Source organism: Pleurodeles waltl, chromosome 11 (genome assembly GCF_031143425.1).
Source record: "Pleurodeles waltl isolate 20211129_DDA chromosome 11, aPleWal1.hap1.20221129, whole genome shotgun sequence".
NCBI classification, from domain to species: domain Eukaryota; kingdom Metazoa; phylum Chordata; class Amphibia; order Caudata; family Salamandridae; genus Pleurodeles; species Pleurodeles waltl.
The window spans coordinates 974,150,505-974,171,149 of record NC_090450.1 but is presented as its reverse complement, the minus strand read 5'-3'; the positions used below and the strand labels follow the sequence as shown (position 1 = coordinate 974,171,149).

At 45.3% G+C, this 20,645-nt stretch overlaps 2 long non-coding RNA genes across 2 annotated transcripts in view; one reads left to right on the top strand and one right to left on the bottom strand.

Annotated features, from left to right (window-relative positions):
* LOC138266449 (uncharacterized) overlaps positions 1-20,645 on the bottom strand; it is a 311,949-nt gene that overhangs the window by 243,800 nt on the left and 47,504 nt on the right. The window lies entirely within an intron of this gene.
* LOC138265344 (uncharacterized) lies at positions 13,548-14,534 on the top strand. Its single transcript, XR_011199346.1, has 4 exons — positions 13,548-13,629; positions 13,743-13,799; positions 13,894-13,960; positions 14,419-14,534. It is a non-coding gene; the product is annotated as an uncharacterized lncRNA (long non-coding RNA).

Below are 20,645 nucleotides of genomic sequence, written 5' to 3'. Positions count from 1 at the left end.
ACCCGTTCCCTCAGTTATACAACTCTCATACATGCAAAGACAAACAAAAGCAGGATCTTCGTTCAATATATATGTTATTGAAATAACTGCGTTCTACGTAAAAAGGCATGAATTGTGATTGAGGATAATGAAACAGCGTTATTACAGCAGTGACCAGGAAAGTGAAACAAAAGAAGAGTCCCACCATTTTGGCACAATAGTGTCCCTAATACCCATACTTACACTACTAAGTTTCAACATGAGAGCAAGTAGCAGTGGTAGCCCTTATCTGCCCTTCTGGTCCCGGGAAGGAAGCCCAACCCCCATGCTGCGTTCAGAGGTGAAACTGTGACGACGTGCAACATGAGATGGCTAGCTGGCTAGAATGTCCGCTCTACCCTGCTGTGGGCAGTGTGATGTTTTATAATGTGTTATTCTAACAACTACCCTGACGTGACAACATGCATTTTTCTGTGTAGGGTAGACAATGTACTCTTTCGACCCGGCAATACCTGATAAATATCTTGTACAGCCTTGGGTTGAGCACAGGATGAAAATGTTGTGCAAAGAAATGAATAACAAATTCTGCTCGGAAGGGCAACTGATAAAAGAATGAAAAACATCTCCACTAAAATGAAGCTTTGTTTAAATAATAAAAGCGAACTGTAAATAGGTGAGAGGGCTCAGGCCCAGGACTAAATAGTGTGCCCGTGTAAATGCTAAAATAACCTCACAACGCACCCAAAGCCAGATTCTGTACTAACACAGGTGGCTCAGTATCCGTATAAAAGTGCTTTAAGGCCCATATCAACTCCGCTTGACATGGAAGGCAGACACCTGGATAATTGTGGCAAACTATTTTCTAGAGTGTCTGTGACGACTGATCAAGTAGCCAAATTCACTAGCAGTATTGGACAGGTACGACAAAATGTGGGCAGACATTGCTACATATACAGGTCTTTTGCCTGAAGATTAAAAAAGGGGAAGCAAAGAAAATTCTACTGGACATCAGAGATTATAGATTGTGCAATGAATATAGCATCAACAGAATTCAGACAACTGGTAGGGTCTGTGGTTTTAAGGTGTCGGGGATGGCTAAAGGCCATGTCGTTGAGGCCTGAAGTACAGAGCAAAATTTTAGATATGCCATACGACAGACAGATTGTTAGGGAAACATGTCGACAACACCTTGCTGGCAATCAAGGCTGCCACAGATAACGCAAGATCCTTAAGCACCCTTGCAAATAAGAAAGACACCTTTTCAAGGAGCATGTGGAAGAGGTTTGTTTTCGTATAGAGGAGGGCTACCTAAAGAATTAGCCCTATCTGATAGAGACTTCTAGTTGCAGATTCCTTACCTTTGAATTCCCCCAGGCGTCAGTCTGGATCCAGAGATTTTTCTTCGAGCAGTACCTCTGTGTGCTGTCAGGTGATGTCTGTCGACTCCACTGGCATTGTGTTTGCCGTGATGATGTCGCGGTCATATATAGGCGCCACCCCGGCGCGCTGATGTCAGTTCTTTCCTTTCCGCACCAGCATACGCGCAGATCTGTAAAGAGCTACCTCAGTCATTTTTTGACTACTGTGACATTTTTGAAAAATTATTTTTGACGAGGTCATGGATACGTTGAGGGATGCCCCGCAAGACTGGTTTCCAGCCCTGCGACTCATGTCACCGAATGATGTCGGTGACGGATTCTCACCTCGTGTGTCTTTGGTGCCTGGAGCGTGATCACAAACCGAAGTCGTGCTCCGAGTGTCAGGCCATGAACCCGAAAGCTTTGAGGGAAAGGTCCCTAAAGCTAATGGCAGCCTGACACTTGACTCCGCGGCGATCATGGTCTCGTTCGAGAGGAAGGTTTCAAGATTTGCCATGGAGTCACCACCACTTTTCGTCCTTCAAGTCATCGGGACATTCGGGTCATAAGAAGAAGTCGAAGAAGGACAAGCGTTCTTCGACTTCACCCAGTCACTCGGATGATGCGGCGAGGAAGAGTGGCGACGTTCTAGGCCTCCATCTTCGGAGCCTTCATCTGGGTCTGCTCCACGCTTCCCCGACTTCCCGGAGCCACCCCTGCCCAGCTCAAATAGGTTTGAGGCAATACGCCACATTTTTGGGCAGACCGACCCACCTTTGGTGCCCTCAGGGACAGGTGAGTTGGTGGGGGCCCCCTCAGGTTTGAAGTCCTCTGCTTCAAAATCTGCTTCAATCTCTGATCCGTCCCGACACCAGTCGTGCCACAGCGACCTTCCCCGGGTCAGACGTCGATGCTCCCGGCTGTTGGGCCCACAATCAACGTCGATCCCATTCTCATAACAGACGACCTGGAGCCGGAATGACTTCACTCGACACTGATTCTGTTCTCTATGGGTGCTCCTGGGCCCAGATTTAATCCAGACCCATATGCTTATGCTTATGGGTATGGATATGGGGATAGTTTGGAGGGGACACTGGACCCTTTAGAATAGCAGCTTGACCCCCAAATGGACTGGGTGCAGGATTTGGGTGATGCCACTGGTCTAGACACCTCCCCTGACACTGGTATGCTCTCTCCTCCTACCATGGCTACTGAGTAGGGTGTCTCATACTTGAGCTACCTTCTGTGGAGGTTAGGCCTGATATCCTAACCAACGTGCTTCAGCCGTGGTCTTCCACATTAGAAACCCTTTTTCCCTTTAATGAGGCACTGACGGACGTCCTTTTGGGTACTTGGTCCAGACCCAGCACAGTGGCTCCTGTGATTAGGACGATTGTCTGCCACCATCGGCCTGCGCTGCCAAAATTTCTCACCCAACACCCCACGCCTGGAAGCCTTGCCATCCAGGCTTCCTCTTTATCGGCCGCATTCCTTGCCGCCCCCCTGGATAGGGAATCAAAAAGACTGGATAACTTAGGGAAGAAGTTATTTTCTTCCAACAGTCTAGCGTTGCGGTCCGTGAACATCGCATGCCTTTTGGGACGCTATTCCCATACTCTCTGGAATATGGCTGTGCAATTGCTGCCTAGAGTTCCAGAGGAGGCCCGGACTGTCCTTTTGAAAGCCGTGACAGACGAGAGGGACGTAGCAAAGTTTGATTCATTGTGGACTGGATACGACCAACTCTCCGGGCAGATCGGTTGCATCGATGGTGGCATTGAGACGCCACTCCTGGCTGAGAACATCTGGCTTCTTAAGGGATGTCCAGGACTCTCTGATGGACATGCCCTTTGATGGCACATGTATCTTTGGAGACAAGGCGGACTCAGCGCTTGAACACTTCAAGGATTCTCGAGCCACGGCCCGGTCCCTTGGCCTCGCGCCTGCTCCTAGACCCTGGCAGTCCGCCTTTCGTGGCTACGGAAGGGGCACCCAGCCGCGTTCCTTTGCCCCTGGTCATCAACCCACGCATGCTGTACTGCCCCTGCGCGGATGCAGGATCCCACGCCCCCAGGGATCAGGGAGCTAGCAGATCACACAACCCACACCCACCCCAGCCTCCAAACCTTCCTAATCCGTGGGTACACCAGGAACCAGTTGGTGGCAGGATTCCCCATCACCTGCCCCAATGGCGATCTATTACCTCGGACAGGTGGGTTCTCCAGATATCCCGAAGGGGCTACTCCCTTCGAGACACCTCCTCCAGCCGTGCCACCTTCATACAATCACAAATCGGCGGATCATATGGCGAGGAAGTCCAAGCCCTTTTGGCTAAAGGAGCTATAGAGAGGGTTCTGTTGTCAGAAGTAGGTTGTGGTTGCTATTCCCGCTACTTTCTGGTGCCGAAAAAGGACAAGGGTCTTAGTCCTATCTTGGATCTTCGGTCTTCCTCAGGAAGGAGAAGTTCAAAATGTTGACATTGGCTCAAGTCCTATCTGCCCTGGTTCCCAGAGACTGGATGGTAGCATTGGGCTTGCAAGACGCATACTTTCACATTCCCGTTTTGCCAGCCCACACAAGTTACCTATGATTTGTGGTAGGTCACGAGCACTTTCAGCTTACCGTGCTCCTTTTTGGCCTTACCAGTGCCCCTCGGGTGTTCACGAAAGTGATAGTAGTGGTAGCAGCTCATCTGCGCAGGTTAGGGGTCCCAGTCTTCCCTACCTCGACAATTGGCTGTTGAAGGCAAACTTGCCCCAGACAGTTGTCTCCCACCTCCACACTTCAGCGAACCTTTTGCATTCGCTGGGGTTCACTATCAGCGTGCCGAAGTCACACCTGACTCCTTCTCAGATGCACCCTTTCATTGGAGCTGTTCTGGATACAGTGCAGTTTCGGGTGTATCCTCCCGAAAAACGAGTCCAGGATATTTGGGCTATGATACCGATGTTTCAGCCTCTATCCTGGATTTCAGTGAGAATGACTCTGAGGTGTTCACAGACAACACCACCGCCATGTGCTACTGCAACAAACAAAGCTGAGTGGGGTTGTGAACCCTTTGTCAAGAGGCTCTTCGCCTCTGGACTTGGCTGGAACAGCAGGGCATTTCCTTGGTGGTTCAACATCTGGTAGGCTCCCTGAACACCAGGGCAGACTAACTCAGCTGACGATGAGTGGTTGATCACAAATGGTATCTCCATCCAGAGGTGGCACAAGGTCTCTTCCTTCAGTGGGGAGAACCTTGGTTAGACTTCTTCGCCTCCGTAGAGAACGCGCAGAGTCAGCTGTTTTGCACGTTGGAGTTTCCAAGGTGGCACTCGCTCGGCGACGCTTTTCGTCACAAGTGGAATTCTGGCCTCCTGTACGCCTCTCCACCCATACCACTTCTGCCCAGGGTTCTGAAGAAGATCAGGCAAGACCGGGCCCAAGTAATCCTGGTGGCTCTGGACTGAGCACAAAGAGTCTGGTATCTCGAGCTGTTGAGCATGGCCATCGCTTCTCTGATCGGACTGCCTCTTCAGGAGAATCTTCTGTCGCAGCAGCAGGGGAGGGTCATCCACCCAAACCTGTTCACCCTACACCTCCTTGCATGGACACTGAGTGGCGACAGTTGATGTCTTTTGAACTGCCACCTGAAGTCTGTAACGTTATCTTGGCAGCCAGGCGTCCCTCGACCAAAACTGTATACACCTATTGTTGGAAGAAATTTGTGGCATGGTGCATCGACAAATCTGTCGATCCTCTATCTGCTTCTATTTCTCAAGTCTTTCTCCTTATTATTTCCCTTGACCTACAGGGCTCCACCCTGGGCACCCTTAAGGGATATCTCTCTGCTATCGCTGCTTTCTTGTGGTTACCAGATTGGCCTTCTTTATTTAAATCTCCCATTCTTGGGATGTATCTTAAAGGCCTCACACATCTTTTTCCTCCTATCCCATTCATCATGCCCCAATGAGATCTAAACCTAGTATTAACATTCCTTGTGTGCCCCGTTCGAGCCGCTTCACAACTGCCCTTTACGGCTCTTAACCATCAAGACTGTCCTTTTAGTTGCCGTCACCTCTGCCCGCAGAATAAGTGAGCTCCAGGCTCTTTCTTCTAAACCACCTTTTCTGGCAATACATCCTGACACAGTGGTACTTCACAAGAGGGCTTCTTTCCTACCTAAAGTAGTGACACCCTTCCATGTCGGGCAGTTCATCACCTTGCCTACCTTTTATGCACCCCCACATCCCTCACATGAAGAGGAGAGACTCCACCGTCTGGACCCAAAAAGAGAGTTGGCGTTCTACCTTGATTGTACCAAAGACTTCCATGTGCAATATCAACTCTTTTTGGGATATGTGGGTGCAAAGAAGGGGAAGGCAGTGCAGAAGAGGACCATTTCACGATGGGTGCTCTTATGCCTCAAAATGTGCTACGCTTTGGCTAAGAAGCAACCTCCTGAAGGTTTGCGTACTCAGTCCACCAGAGCTACTGCTGCTACCACAGCGCTAGCAGAGGGCGTTCCAGTCCTGGACATCTGTCAGGCAGCAACGTCGGCATCTGTGCATACTTTTACCAAACACTACTGCCTGGACAGTCAGGTCCGCAGGGACGGCTACTTTGGCTGTTCGGTTCTGCAGGACTTCTTGGTGTGATCTTGGTTCGCAGCCCTCCACCGGGGATGGTATTGCTCGGGTATCTTTTCAAAGGTAAGGAATCTGCAACTAGAAGTCTCTATCCCATGTACAAGTTACTTACCTTCGGTAACAATATATCTGATAGAGACATATATTCTAGTTGCAGATTCCTTACCGACCCGCCCATCCTCCCTGCACTGCCAACTGATTTCTAGGGACAGGAACTTCCCTTTAAGGTCCCTAGTTTTGGCACAGAAGTACTGCTTGAAGAAAAATCTCTGGATCCAGACGCCTGGGGGAATTCAAAGGTAAGGAATCTGCAACTAGAATATGTCTATACCAGATATATTGTTACCGAAGGTAAGTAACTTGTACTTCAGCAACAATACAAGCCTTCCTACCAATAACAGCCGTATATATCACCGCCAGGAGCAGTTTACAAAAAGCTCAATGGAGGGAAGCGGTGACACTATAGAAGTGCCAGCTGTACCCGTTACAGACTAACGACCTGTAGGAGCAAAAGTTCCCACTTTTTCTATCAATGGTGGCAAATAACATTGGACACACAAGTGTTAGATCTCATCACATACAGTCATACTGTAGAATTCATACCAACGCCATTAAACACTTCACAAAAGGATGTGCACTCACCTCATCACCATCTGGTTCTAAAAGATGTGTTCAGCATGCTACAGTTAGGAGCAGTTGAGAAAGTACGCCCCACCTATTCATCCAAAACATTGCAAATCCCTCAGATTCAGGGTAGCTGGCGCCCACTATTAAATCAAAGCATTAAATCAAAGTCCTCATCTTTGCAAAATGTCTAGCTCCAGTGGCAGCCCACCTAAGACAGGTAGGTTTGGCTGATAAAAGGACCAATTGTCCATAAAGTATTGAAGGCTACAGCAGCTTGTTTGGCATTGTTCTAAAACTTGGGTTTAACCGTCAACCATCCGAAGTCTTTGTTTCACCAATCAACGAGGATAATGTTCCTGGAAACAATTTCAGATCCATTCCAAGACAAGGCATTCTTTTATCAAACGAAAGACAGAAAAAGCTCTCATTAGCACACAGGCTATTGAAAAGAAAGTCCATTTCAGTACACCTTTTCCAATCGCTTCTAGAAATTGCCCTCTGCCATCTCACTAGAACCTTTTACCTATATGAGAATGAGGCCTCTACAGGAAGAAGTGGACAAGCAATGGATTCAAATAGAAGGATCATTTGACAATCTCATCAACATCACTCCAAGGATAACGAAGGCTCTTTCCTGGTGGATAGAAGCTGACGATCTGTCATCAGGTCTAACATTCTTACCCCAGATACCTGACTAGTAATTACCACAGATACTTCCTTAGAGGTTTGGGGTGCTCATTTACAAGACCTACAAATATGTGGGAAATGGTCTCAATCAGATGAAAATGCACATACATTTGCTAGAACTCAAAGCAGTTTCATTAGGTATCCAAGCATTCCTGCCAAGCATAACATGCTCATCAGCATTAATACGCACAGACAACACCACCAGTATTCCTTATGTGAACAAACAAGGGGGCACAAGATTGCTGGTCTGATCCACATTAGTATAAAGAATTTGGAAATGAGCTCTGACACATCAAATAACATTGTGAGCATAACATGTTCCAGGTACGAACAACATTTTGGCTGACACATTGAGCAGAATCAAGAACAACTGCCATGAATGGGAGGTCGATCAATCCACTTTGAACAAGATGTTTCAACAATGGGGCAAACTGACAATGGATCTCTTTGCAACACAAGGGTACTGGAAATGCCAATTTTTACAAGCTGATCCCCTCAGAGGGTTGTGAGAGGAAAGCGTTTACGATCAGATGGTCCGGTATCTTTACAAATGCTTTCCTCTGCTCCTGCTAGTACCCAGGCTCCTCAGTAAAATGAAAGAACCAAAACAAATAAAAACAGCACTGGTTCACAGAACAGTTACTACTATGGGAGATGAATCTCATTCAGCTGAAACCTCTAATTATGCTGTCAACAATGAACCACAACCAGGTACTTCACCTGAACCTGACTTCCCTGAACTTATCTGCCTGGCTCCTGAATAGCATGAGTTCACAAGTGTAAACATCCCTCAAGAATGCAGTCACTCTTGCAAGAGTCAGAGCTGACAACACTAATAGCATATGAAATAAATTGGAAGCATTTTTGTTTATGGTGCCAGCAAATGAATATTCACCGTATCTTAGCACTACCAAGGTACCAATACAGGAGAACAGTAGTTACGGGTAAGTGAACTTCTCTTGTAGGGGATTTCCATGTATAGTCATAAGAGGTGAATAGTCCCGCCCACCTGCGGGGACCCACCTGCTTTTTCCAATGTAACTTCTTAAGTGTTCATGTTCGCCTTACTTCAGGAAGGCCCGTAACGTCACTTAAGAATGTCCATATGCAGCCTAGAGGAAAGGCTACAGTGTCCAAAATTCTTCATCCAGTTTGCTTTAAAAAGGACAAGATTAAGGACCATGCCTTCAAATGCATGAAAGAGCTGAAAATTGAGGAGGAAAAGTCTTTCACAAACCTTTTAACAATGCAAAATAATGATGGAATGCAGGGCAGTGTAGCCCGTAGGCCGCCATTATAAATGAGAAAAAGGAGACTGTAACTTAAGAACAACCAGTCCTCCAGTATCCCATCATGCCTACAGTGATGCAGTTACCTCAGTTCTGTATCCGACAACTGCTGACAGGTTCCTGGAGCATTGAGCTCGACCTTTTTTAGTTTTTTTCTTTAAAAAAAAAAGGTGCCATTTACAGTGACATAAAGGAGACCTAGCCACTCGTAATACATCAAAGTCTATAGAAATCACTATTATAGTTAAACAGAGTATAAATATATCATTAGTTATACATCCACTAGTATATGCAGACGAACAGAACTTCAATGGGAATCATTTTGAGTGACGAATCTATCTTTTAATGTGACACAAACAACAGCCAACACGTGTTTCGTCATGGGAGTAGATACTCCCCGTGACTTTCTCAAGGCTGAAAGAAATATCAAACATAAGATATGTACTTATCTCAACAGAAATCACAAAATATATGTTACATAACCATCATGACTAATATAAATTAACATACCCCAAATAACAGTTACCAATACTAATTTGTTAAGCTCACATAATCAAAATCAAAATTCATGGCTAATCGTTAAGTATACTGTCACCTTACAATGTTTACATCATGTTCTTGTGTTACCCTAAACTAATATTAAAGATATGAACATGGAGGAGGCGACCTCTAAGAATTATGCAATCCTCAATGAGATTGTGAGTCAACATCAGTTAGAGGTTACACGTAGGAAGTCACGCAAACTCAAGCGGGATGAATTGGACTATATGAGAGGTACAATTTTTACTTTTTCACGCAGGTCTGATCATCTAATTAAAGACACTGCTGATATGCAGGTCCGACAGTCGGGCTCGCAGTCATCACTTAGCAACATTTCTGTCAGCAATAGTGAATCTAGGGCCAGATGTAGCAACTTGGCAATTTGCGACTTGCAAATTGCGAGTCCCTGCGACTCGCAATTTGCAAGTCACAAATTGCTATGCAGTACGGTGTCTCAGACACCGACTGCGACTCGCAATGGGGTCGCAATGACCCACCTCATCAATATTCATGAGGTGGGTCGCAAATTGCGGCCCCATTGCGAGTATAGGCACTCGCTAACATGGAGGCCTTCTGACGTCAGCAGACCTCCATGTTCGTGACTGCTTTTTAAATAAAGCAGTTTTTTTTGTTTTAAGTGTAGCCCGTTTTCCTTAAAGGAAAACGAGCTGCACTTAAAAAAAAAAACGAAACCTTTAGTTTCGGTATTTTTTCAGGGCAGGGAGTGGTCCCTGGGACCACTCCCTGCCCTGAAAAAATATTTTTGGGTCCATTCACAAAGTGGAAGGGGTCCCATGGGGACCCCTTCCAATTTGCGAGTGGGTTACCATCCACTTCAAGTGGATGGTAACTGCGACTCCATTGGTCGCAAATGGAATTGCATCCCACTGCAAGTCGCAAATAGGAAGGGAACACCCCTTCCTATTTGCGAGTCGGAAATGCATTTTGCGAGTTGGAGCCGACTCGCAGAATGCATTTCTGAATAGCAAAGTGGCTTCTGCGCCTCGCAAACGGCGATTTTCGCCATTTGCGAGGCGCAAACACTTTGCTACATCTGGCCCGTAGTGATGTTTCTAACATTTCAGATCAGGATGCTCTTAATAAACAGGGAACAAAGTCTTTTTTAGCCGAGGTACAGAGAATTCGACAAGGACAGAGAGAGACAAACAGACGTATAGAAGGCCCCGCAAAACAAGGAGAAGTAAGAGAGGGGGAGCACAAAGAAACAAAAGTAGGGGTTCAAACTAGATCGTGGAACAGGCGGAAATGAGTGAGAGTAGTAGTGGGTCAATCACCATTGTTAATCTATCAAGTATTGAACTTTCCATGCATACCAACACACTACTTACCAAGGGACTGGGTTTTTGCCCGACCAGTTCTGGAGATTTTCAAAAAACTAAAATTGACTTCTTTAAATATGTGAGGAGACTTAAACTTAAGAAGTTCTTTAGCGCTTGTAGTAATACTACTGACAGGGATATCCTTTCTGCCTGCAGTAAGGACCACCATTCTCTATCTATCGGTGACATACAAGATACAGCTGTATTGCTCTCCATTACTGATTATGAACAGGATCCTACTGCGGTTTCCGAGATTTTGGAAGATCTGGATGTAGAGCCAGAAACTAGAGCTAGTGGCCTGAAATCTAAGTCAAGATGGACACCTGTTCTTAGTGGGGGTAATTGCGTAGACACCTTCTTCAAATTAGTGTGGCAGGATCTTATGAAGGCTGAGAGCAAGAGTAAGGTTCGCTGTCAGAATCATCGTAACAATTTGACTCAGAATGAACTGGAGTGCCTAAAAAACTTACGTGCATGTAAAGACATTACTATTAGGGAAGCTGATAAGGGTGGTAATATTGTAATAATGAATACCTTCGACTATGATTTAGAGATCGCCAGACAGTTGGACGACTCTGCCTGTTATGAGCAAATTCAGGTGAACCCTATACCAGTTCTCTCTAATAAGATCAACAGATTTCTGAAACTTTGCTTTGATCAACGTTTATTGAGGGAAGACGAGTACATATATTTGCGGGTTTTTAGACCAAGATATCCTTGTCTTTACACTTTACCCAAAATCCACAAAGATGCTCGCTCACCTCCGGGGAGACCTATTGTATCGGGAGTGGGGGGGCCCAACGGAAAGGCTGTCTGAATACGTTGATATATTTTTACAGCCCTTCGTCAGCAATCTCCCCTCTTACATCAAGGATACCAAACATATTCTTGGTATCCTGAGTGACATTACTTGGGAGCAAGGTATGACATTAGTGACATTAGATGTCACTTCACTATATACTAGTATTGATCACGATTTAGGCATGACAGCATTACGTCATTTTCTGTACAGCCAATCGGCTAGTCTGTATGGACACCCCAATATGGTGTTAGATATGATTAGGATGATTTTAGACAACAATTTTTTCCTTTTCAAAAATAAATGGTATCGTCAAAAAAGAGGTGTAGCCATGGGATCTCGCTTCTCTCCAGCGTATGCAAACCTCTTTATGGGGTTTTTTGAACATAAATTGATCTGGGGTCCGGATGCACAAATTTGGAACTCACATATACTATTTTGGGGTCGATACATCGACGACTGCATTATGAATTGGACTGGGGACATCACTCAACTGAATGAGTTTGTCGACTTTTTGAACTCTAATCATTTCAACATAAGGTTCACTTGGGAATACAGTAAAACCAATATAACTTTTTTGGATGTGGAACTCTTCATCCTTCGTGACAGGATTGAGAGTCGTCTATATAGAAAAAGTACATCCTGCAACTCAATTTTGCACGCTAGCAGTGCACATCCTAGACACCAAATCTACTCTATTCCCTATGGGGAAATGGTACGTGCCAGGAGAAATTGTAGTTTGGAAGTGGACTTTATTGATAATATTCGAGACATGTCAGCCAGGTTCAAATCACGGGGTTATCCTGTTGGGGTTTTAGAGAAAGCGTGTAAAAAAATTAGTTGTCTATCCAGGGCCGATACTTTAAAACATAGGAACAAATGATCAGACAATCACATTAGGTGTGTAGTTGATTATACTCCTGCCTCAGTGGCCCTTCGGAGATGTATGAAGAAGCATTGGCACATACTCAGGGCAGATATAACCCTTAAGGATCAAATATCTGATTCACCCACCTTTACTTTCCGTAGGGGTAGAACCCTTAAAAATATCTTATGTCCAAGTTACCCACTGATATCTCACCAGGACAATTGGCTTACTACTCGTAGTAAGGGGTTCTTAAAATGTGGTCGGTGCGGGATGTGCAAATGGAGTAGATCTGGTGTTTCCACTTTCGACAGTTTGTTGGGAGATAGATTTTCCATCACTTCCCACATTACATGTGATAGTTGTTTCATCATATACATGATAGTATGTAAATGTGGTTTATATTACATTGGCAGCACCATAAGATCCCTTAAAGTAAGAGTTAGTGAACATTATAGAGCCCTAATACAGCGGGATGAGCGTTATCCCATTGTTGTACACATGAGTCATTGCCCCAGTCAGACGGACACATGGACCTTTGAATTCTTTGGCTTTGAGACGGTTCATGCTAATCCACGCAGCGGAAACAGAGAGCTACAATTGAGGTAGAGGGAATGTCAATGGATACTCAGACTTAGAACGGTAGAATTGGGGCTTAACACAAATTACGAGATGGAATACTTTCTGGACTGATTGAATATGATAATATACATGATTGATTTTGTATTTTATATCATTGTATTCTTTTATATGTGAGGGTCTTCTCTGTTTTTCTAGAAAAATGTCATGGTTATGGATATTTCACCATTGTTATGTATTGACTATGAAGTTATTAATTCTCATATAACACTTTAGGTATAGATATATAATGAGACATTTGGTGGCCTTCTCCATCTTGTATATTTTTGGTGTAGTTATTTTCTTTGTATTTATGGTGATCAGTGTTTTTTATCTATTTCCAATTATTGTGTTACCACCATTGTGTGACTGGTGGGGTAGGGACTGAGGCACAAACGTTTTTTATACTTAGGTATAGGTTATAGTATCAATAGAGGGTGTATACTATGGTCAGTTATGCATGATTTTTTATTGTAGTTGCCTAATGGCAGGTTTCTATTGTATGTGTAATACAGGGACGGAAGTAACCTTTTTGTCTCTTTTGTCTGCTTTCTCATGGTGTTCTTATTTTAGTATTCTCTTATTGGGGACTGCCTTTCTCTACTATATAAAGGTGTAAATGAGCGGCCGGAATATTTTATAATTATGGATTACTGTGGAATATGTTCGTATATATATATATAATTTGTTTTTCTCCTACAAAGATGGCGCCCGCTTTCTGCCGTTCCGGAATACGGATACTTAGACATTGCGGTCGTGCGTTTATTTGTTACGCGCGCCGGATACGGGTCTAGTTAAAATGAGGGCAGCCGAGTGGAAACGCTTCTTGGTTTATCGACTTTTGGAGCCGGTAGCTTTGGCTCCGTTCTGCGCGCATTTATGCACTTTGAAATGAGGTGAGTGATCAAGGATTATGGCCACACACGCTGTGACCATATATAACATTACGAGTTTTCATGATTATACTGTTATGCTAATCGGCTTCACAATTAAATTTTTGTCATTCTAGGTGTCGAGGAAATTTTTTCGTTTCTACATGTGGCCAATTTTAGATGGCCATGAGTGGGTAGGTGCCCCTTGTTGAAGTTTGGTGGAGCACTTGGCTATAATAGTTCTCTTTCTCTTGTTTTTCTTACACGTTTTGCACGCTTTATTTACAGATTGGATTTCACTAACTGTTCAAGCTTTTTGGAATTATTGATAGTCTTCGTACTGTACCCGATTGAGGTATGATGTAGTTTATTTTAGGGTTACTATACCGATATGCGGGTTTGTCACTCAATAGATATATCATGTGATGTGCACCGTTTTGTGTTATGGTTTACTAGTTAGTCTTGTTCTTCTTTTTTTTGTGGGTAACGCATGTACGGTGTTGGTTTTTTGTTTAGATTTTAATTTAGTATTATTATTATTCTGGTTTGCTGTGGGGTTTGTGCCTTGGTCTCCCTGTCTCACCTTTCACGCTGGTTTAGGGTAACACAAGAACATGATGAAACATTGTAAGGTGACAATATACTTAACGATTAGCCATGAATTTTGATTTTGATTATGTGAGCTTAACAAATTAGTATTGCTAACTGTTATTTGGGGTATGTTAATTTATATTAGTCATGATGGTTATGTAACATATATTTTGTGATTTCTGTTGAGATAAGTACATATCTTATGTTTGATATTTCTTTCAGCCTTGAGAAAGTCACGAGGAGTATCTACTCCCATGACGAAACACGTGTTGGCTGTTGTTTGTGTCACATTAAAAGATCGATTCGTCACTCAAAATGATTCCCATTGAAGTTCTGTTCGTCTGCATATACTAGTGGATGTATAACTAATGATATATTTATACTCTGTATAACTATAATAGTGATTTCTATAAACTTTGATGTATTACGAGTGCCATGGTCTCCATTATATACTTTGTGTATCTGTGTTCACACAGTGTTGGGGGTAGGGGAGATTCCTCTGAGGCCGGGAGCACCGTGTCTGTTAATTGTTATTATTCTTTTGTACTCTTATAGGGGATTGTTGGGAGCGCTTCTTTTCCCCTAATATTTCTTCCCTGCGGGCATATCTCATAACGCCATTTACAGTGGCAACTGTTTCACTCGACGTCTTTCGACTTTCTTTATTCAGTTTGTTTTTTTCTGACTGGAATTAGGCTTTTTCTAAAAGGATGAGGATTTATTCCTCAACGGAGTCACAACGTTCCAGGGAAGTGTCGACGACGAAGGGAGAGGTCAATGTCGAAGAGCCTCTCGATGTCGAGGAGACAGAAGACTTCTAAAAGGAGGAGGATTTATTCCTTGTCGGAGTCACAATGTTCCAGGGAAGTTTCGACTTTGCTGGTTCTCCTCCCTTCATCACCGTCGCCACCTCCCACTACCTCTCCACCTCCAGCTGCAACTCTGCATCCTCAAGAGCTGCCTGCCGCACTGCCGGCTTCTCTGCTGCTCCAGCCACCTACGCCACTTCGTGTCACTCCAACTCCCAGACCGCACTCAAGATCGCGCCACCGGACACACCATAGCTATCATACATCTGGCTGTTCTACAACGAGATCAAGGCACTCTTGTCAGATCGCGACAAAGGTCACGCTCTTTCCAACGCTACCACAGAGACTCATCATCGTCTGCCAGAGACTATTCACCTACTATATCTGACTCGCCTCAACCTCGTACGTCACCAGTGGACGACGTTAATACCTTTCAGGAAGTCTTAGTTCGAGGCGCAGCAAAACTTAACATTTGAATGGCTGTCCCAACACCAACTACATCGGTCATTTTTTTAAACACTTCAGCAACGTTTGGCATTAAGAACTTTACTTCCTCTGGTGCTGGGTCTCCTAGAACCCGCCATGGAAGTCTTCCTGACACCGACCACGACAAAGTCTGCTCCTTCCAAACTACTAAAAAAGTACCGTCCTCAGGAACAGGACCCTTTGTTTTTACGGTCCGACCCTCCACCTGATTCAGTGGTGATCCTTGCGGCTCATAAATCTCATGCCACTTCTCAGTCGGCAACCTCTCCGCCGGACAAAGAGTAGAAAGGTGGCAACATCTATAAAGGCAGCAAGCGCCACAGCCCTTTTGGGAAGATATGATAGGGCCTTGTGGGACTCCCTGCTCCAATTTGCTGACTATCTCCTGAGGGATCAGAAAAATTATTTTTTAAAGATTGTGAAGGAATCCAGGTCATTAGAGCAGCAGTGGACTCATCCTTGCTCTAGGCACATGCATACTGCCATGGGATATCCTTAAGGAGGCACGCTAGGTTGCGTCTAACGTCCCTCAGGCCAGACGCTCAACAATGTATTCAAAACTTGCCATTTTCCGGATCCACGCTGTTAGGCTCTAATGCTGATGATGAAATGGCAAGAATGAAGACAGGACTGGACACTTTGAAAGCGGTAGGTCTTGATAAAATCCAAAGACCGGAGATCCTTCCGTAGCTTCCAGCGCCGCTACCTTTCTCATAAGGTTTAAACCCCTCAGTGGCCATCTAATAGATCGCAGCAGCAGTTTCAAAGAGTCTATCAACCTCAAAGGAAACAACATAAAGGACGAGCAGCACACCAGTCTACTCAGGGTACTCGTCAACAACCAGCCACAAAACCCTGAAAGTTTTCTTCCCCCGAGGCAGTTATCCACTCCGGTGGGGGGAAGCATCACCAATCACTTAAGAGTGGCAACGAATTACAACACATTCTTGGGTCCTAAACATTGTGCAGAATGGGTATTGTCTTAGATTTTCCACTCCAACACCAAAGGCAACCACTTCTCATCTCACCCTCATAAAGGGGGAGGTTTCCATCTTGCTAGAAAAGAAAGCGATAGAACCAGTCCCTCTCAACCACAGAGGAAAAGGCATTTAATCCAGATACTTTCTGATCCAAAAAAGGACAAAAAAGAGTTCAGACCCATTCTAGACCAGAAGATTGCCAACTATTGGATCAAAAAGGAAAAGTTCAGGATGCTGGCCTTTCACCAAATATATTCCCAAATTCACCAAGGGGACTGGCTTTGCTCAGTCGATCTACAAGACGCCTACATTCATATCCCAAGTGCGAAAAAACATTGAAAGTTCCTGCGATTTGTGGTGGGGAAACGATACCACCAATACACTGTCCTCCCATTTGGACTCAAATCAGAACCCAGAACTTTTTCCAAATGCATGGCTGTCATAACAGTGCATCTTCGAAAGCACCGAATATTTATTTACCCATATCTGGATGACTGGCTTATCAAGGCAGCAACCTTTCCAGAAGCACAGCAGCAGTTCAATTGGACTAGTTCTTCATGTCAATTTTCCCAAGTCCACAACAAAACCTGTCTAGAGACTGCACTAGTTAGGAGCTACCATAGACACGCGTCAGGGAAAAGTGTATCCTTCATAGGAATGACGCTTATCAATCCTACGGAAGTGCTGCATGCTCAAGACTATTCTTTGCCCCACAGTTTGCACAGTTTCCTCACTTCTAGGCTTCATGGCCTCTTGCATTTGCCTAACTTCCAACGCTCACCTCCACATGCGATCTCTCCAGGAGTGCCTGGAGGACCAATGGAAACAACGGATGCGAAACTGGGAAGACAGTCAGTCTATCCACCCATGCACTCCAATCCCTCAGTTGGTGGTGCTCCCCCGTCAATCTGCAACAAGGAATGCTTTTTCGCCCACATGCTCCATCTCAGACCATCTTGACGGATGCTTCTCTCCTCAGGTGGGGAGCTCATATGGATCACCTTCACATACAAGGTCTCTGGTCTCTGAGGGAAAAGTCTTACCACATCAATCTCGAGCTATCTGCGGTTCATCTTGCTCTCCAAGCCTTTCTCCCTTCGTTCAACACCGACACCCTGCTTGTCCCCGACGGACAATACAACCACCATGTATTACCTGAACATGGGAGGGACCAAATCCAGAGTCTTGTCTCAAGGGGCCCAAATAATATGGCACTGGCTAGAAATATAAAGATAATAGCAACTCACCTTCCAGGGGTTCAGAATGTACAAGCGGATGCTCTCAGCAGGGTTTTAGACAAGAACCACAAGTGGGTTCTGAACAAAGACATTGTTCAAGATATATTCTGCTTGTGGGGCACTCCTATCGACCTTTTCGCCAAAGCAGACAACAAAAAATGCTGAGGCTTCACCGCCAGATATTACCAACCAGAATCGCTGGGGAATGCTCTGTGGATAGATTGGTCCAACAAATTTCTGAACGCCTTTCCACCAATTCTCCTGATCCCAGCAGTTCTAAACAAACTCTCAATGACCTCAGCCAGAATGATCCTCATTGCCCCGGAATGGCCGAGGCAATGGTGGTTCCCGGACCTCCTTCACTGGTCAATCTGACCACATCTCAGGCTTCCATGCAGATCAGACCTCCTCACAAAGTGTAGAGATCAGCTGAAACACCCCAATCTCTCCTCCTTGAATTTGGCAGCATGGCTCCTGAGCTACTGCAGTATAGGCACTTACATCTTCCACTGGATTGTATGGAGATTCTGAAGGAGGCAAAAGGGCCTTCCACCCAAGCTGCTTATGCCTCCAAATGAAAGAGATTTTGTATCTGGTGTTCCTCCAAGAAGATAGACCTAGAATCTTGCCAGGAGGATGCCATCCTGCCATACATGTTACACTTAGCAAAGTCTGGTTTACAATTCTCTTCTGTTAAAGTCCTTCTGGCAGCTTTGACTGCATACAGAAAAGGTCCTTCACAAACCCAGTTGGCAGTCATAAAAGATTTTCTAGAGGGTCTAAAGAAAGTTTTCCCTCCACTCAGGCGTCCTTCCCCACCATGGGAGCTGAACGTGGTTCTTTCATGTCTCATACAGCATCCATTTGAACCCATACACAAATCATCTCTCCAGCACCTCACTCGGAAAACGGCTTTCCTTGTGGCAGTGACATCTACACGCAGAGTTAGCAAGATTCAGGCTCTCTGTGCTCATAAGCCCTACACAGTGTTCCACTCCTTCAAAGTAGTGATGCGTACACATCCTAGATTCTTACCTAAGGTTATTTCCGATTTTCATGTCAACCAAACGATATCCTTACCATCTTTCTTTAAAACTCCTGCCACCCCAGCTGAGAGGGCACTACACTCTCTAGACGTAAAGAGGGTTTTGAAATTCTATTTAGACAAGACCAAGGGGGTCATTCTGACCCTGGCGGTCATTGACCGTGGGAGCACCGCCAACAGGCTGGCGGTGCTCCCAAGGGCATTCTGACTGCGGCGGTATGGCCGCGGTCAGAAACGGAAAACCGGCGGTCTCCCGCCGGTTTTCCGCTGCCCTGAGGAATCCTCCATGGCGGCGCAGATTGCTGCGCCGCCATGGGGATTCCGACCCCCTCACCGCCATCCTGTTCCTGGCGGTTTTGACCGCCAGGAACAGGATGGCGGTGAGGGGTGTCGTGGGGCCCCCGTAAGAGGGCCCCTAAAAGATTTTCAGTGTCTGCCATGCAGACACTGAAAATCGCGACGGGTGCTACTGCACCCGTCGCACCCTTCCCACTCCGCCGGCTCCATTCGGAGCTGGCTTCCTCGTGGGAAGGGGTTTCCCGCTGGGCTGGCGGGCGGCCTTCTGGCGGTCGCCCGCCAGCCCAGCGGGAAACACAGAATAACCGTGGCGGTCTTCTGACCGCGTAGCGGTATTCTGTTGGGGGAACTTTGGCGGGCGGCCTCCGCCGCCCGCCAAAGTTAGAATCACCCCCCAAATCTGTTAGAAAATCACAACACTTACGTGTCAATTATAGGCTGGTTTGTACTGGTCTGGCCACCTCTGAACAGTCCATCTCTCGGTGGATTGTCTCCTGTACTCTTTACTGCTACCAGCTGGCCAACAAATCTCTAGCTGGAAAACCAAGAGAGCATTCTGCTAGAGGTAAGTTGGCCACGACTACCTTGTTGAATGTTCTCTGGCAGATATCTGCAGGGCTGCGACCTGGAAGTCTGTTCACACTTTCACTAAACATTACTGCCTAGACTCTGATTCCAGGACAGATGCTCAAGTGGGACAAGCCTCTCTCAGGAACCTATTTGTTGTATAGCGCATCCCTATATTGTTCGGTCTACTCCCCTGCTGTTTCTGGGATGTGCTTTCTATTCTATTCACCGCTTATATGTTGAAATCCCTTACGAGAGAAGGAATGGTTTCTTACCTGTAACTCCGGTTCTCTCATAGGGGTATTTCCATGATAGTCATAAGCAATCCTCCCTCCTCCCCTATGGAGTAGACAGAATAATATCTCAGGTATACCTTCCCTCTCAGCAATGACTGCCTACAAAAAGAACTGAGGTAACTGCCTCACTCTAGGCATGATGGGATACTGGAGGACTGGCTGTTCTTAAAGTTACAGTCTCCTTTTTCTCATTTATAATGGCAGCGTATGCGCTACACTGCCCTGCACTCCATTATTTTGCATTGTAAAAAGGTTTGTGAAAGACTTTCTCCTTAATTTTCAACTCCTTCATGCATTTGAAGGCATGGTCCTTAAGTTTGTCCTTTTAAAGCAAACTGGATGAAGAATTTTTTACACTGTAGCCCTTCTTCTAGGCTGCATATGGACAATCTTAAGTGGCTTTACAGGCCTTCCTGAAGTAAGGCGAACATGAACACTCAAGAAGCTATGTTGGAAAAAGTGCTCTGGGGACCCAGCAGGCAGGCGGGACTATTCACTGCTTATGACTATCATGGAAATATCTCTACGAGAGTTACAGGTAAGAAACCATTCCTTCTCTTCCAGGGATCCTCCTCAATAGTCATAAACATTGAATATTCCCGCCCCCGTGCGGGGATCCCGGAGCATATGTAAAAACACACATGTACAAGTATGAAATATATATGAAAAAATATCATTTTTAGTAAATCATTTTCATACAAGAATCATGTATACATAGCATAATAGCAATG